Here is a 2,349-nt window from a genome sequence, read left to right on the forward strand (position 1 = left end):
TGAAGCAGGTTTTCAAGAGTTATTTATTGGAAATGAGGGCACATTTCAAGCCAAAAATTCTTTTCTAAACCAAAGCGCATTACACATTTCAGCTTTGCTCTCATTGCAAAGTCTTTTGAATACACAAGCCCTCAGTGCAGATGATGGATGATGATACTTCTGATGTGGTGAAGTTGTAATCTGTTTCTTGTTCGAAGGGAATGTCAAGACCACTAATAAATCCCTAACCGCTAGAGAAAAAGGCCTGTGGCGTGTAGAAGGTTAGACACAAAAGAATGGGTTCTTACTCTTAGCTTGCTAAAGGACAGGCCCCAAATCCCTTATCCATAAAGTGCTTCTATGAGGTTTGTACCAGTTTCATTTGACAGAAAAACCTCATGTGAATTGATGGGAAATATTATAGTCTTGAATATAGTCATTTATTGGACACACATACTGGTTATTAGGTTGTTGTGATTATACTTTATTTCATACTTTATAAATTTTAGTATGTCTACTTAATTACTAGTGAATAATGGAAAAATATAATCTGAAATATACCAGTATAAAGTGTTTCAGATAAGCACTTGTATACTGGGTGAATAATATTTATACTTCAAAGTTTGGTGTCCTCAATGTTTATGATTCATTATGTGTGTTTGAATGTTCTAAACATTCTAGATATTATAGAGAAATCGCGTGTACTTTGAGATATATGCATGTCCTGATACACGTACATACAATTATCCTCCTATGTCAACCAAAATTTACTTATACTTTTAAATTTGTTTTCACATCATGCACCCCAATCCCACTCATTCCCGCCCCTGTTCCCTCATACCTACCCCCCACCCTTACAACTTCTCCCTCAACAGAGAAAAAAAGTAATCTCATTGTGGAAGCTGCAGTGTGTCATAGTGTGTCCCACAGTATTCCCTTTTGTTCAAACTTCTTTGCTTACCAATGTCCATTGCAGTGACTCATTGGTCAGGTATGAGGCATCTGGCTTCTGCTAGTGTATGAATAAAAAACCTCACTGGAACTCCTCTAAGAGATCCTATTCTTGCTCTGTGTCATGGAGATCCTGTAGTTTTGGGGACATTTGTGGAATATTAGGCTACTAATCATTCGGATGTTCATGGGTCAGAACACTGAGTGTAACATAGCATCTCATCCCTCTGACACCTACTGACCCGCATGTGACACCACAGCTACACCTGCAATGCCTCTAGGGGTGGAACTCTTAATTATTTTTAAACTGACAACTTTATTACATATGACATGTTTATTCAGATATGGTTAAATTTAGCTCCTATATTACGGAAACTTTCACAAAGTGGGTGTAGGGGTCTAGAGAGAATGTTACCAGACGTTAGTGTTGGTGCAGAGAACTTTTTGTGAAATAATGCAAATTTAAATGAGATCAGAGGAATAAGTTTACAATGCCTGAGTACTGTATAACCTGGGGATAAAACTCAGTGCTTTCTGCTTCCATTCTTGAAGTGTACAGGATTCTTCCAGCCATACCACCTTGAATGGGTTCAATCTCATCCATGCAGGAAACTTTAGACTGTGTGAGTCATAAGACTAATTGCCTTGACTTTCTCTTCTCTTATTAACTTGTTATTATTATAAATAAAGTTGGTACATTTAAAGTCTACCTCTAGCATTGCTTTAAATTTTTTCCTTTATTTTCGAGGTTATAATATAATCATATCCTTTCTTTTCTCTCTCTAAACTCCCCCAAATAGATATTTCTCTTTGCTCTCTCTCAAATGTCTTCTTGGTACTATTATTATTATTATTATTGTTATTATTATTATATGCATATATGTATGGATTTATTTATTCTGTCTGCAAAACATTAGCACACACATAAATACATACCTGTTCAGTCTATATAATTTTATTCATATGTATGTATTCAGTTCCAAACATTTGGTATTGGCAACCAATTGGTATTCCTTTCCTGGGGAATATTATTTTTCCTATTTCCATTTCTTAGTTGATTGTAGTTTTTATGTAAGTTTGAGGCTATGTGTGCTTTTCCCCGTCCCCTGTGACACATCTCTAGCTGTTGTCCAAATTTTTTTTCATCTTTAGCATTTCTTGAAGAATAGAAATATTCTAGTACTCTGCTGAGTTTCATCTTGTATTTATACCTAATAAATGTATGCTGGTTGCTCATTTAAAAAAAGAAGCTTGTGTAGCGTTGATGCATAAGAGATAATTACTATTGTAGAACAACAATCATTTCTTATCCATATATATATGAACAATATCACATATTAATAATGGATATGTTAATATTTTTACTGTTTTTAGTACATATGCTACAACGGTATTTTATTAGATTTTGCTTTCTAATGA

At 34.6% G+C, this 2,349-nt stretch overlaps 1 non-coding gene across 1 annotated transcript; it reads right to left on the reverse strand.

The window, feature by feature from the left end:
• Positions 1-1,087: 1,087 nt before the first annotated feature.
• On the reverse strand, positions 1,088-1,218 carry LOC127193478 (small nucleolar RNA SNORA17). The gene has a single exon (XR_007831131.1). It is a non-coding gene; the product is annotated as a small nucleolar RNA SNORA17 (small nucleolar RNA).
• Between the last annotated feature and the right edge of the window lie 1,131 nt (positions 1,219-2,349).

The sequence above is a fragment of the Acomys russatus genome, chromosome 8 (assembly GCF_903995435.1).
Source record: "Acomys russatus chromosome 8, mAcoRus1.1, whole genome shotgun sequence".
Classification (NCBI taxonomy): Eukaryota; Metazoa; Chordata; class Mammalia; order Rodentia; family Muridae; genus Acomys; species Acomys russatus.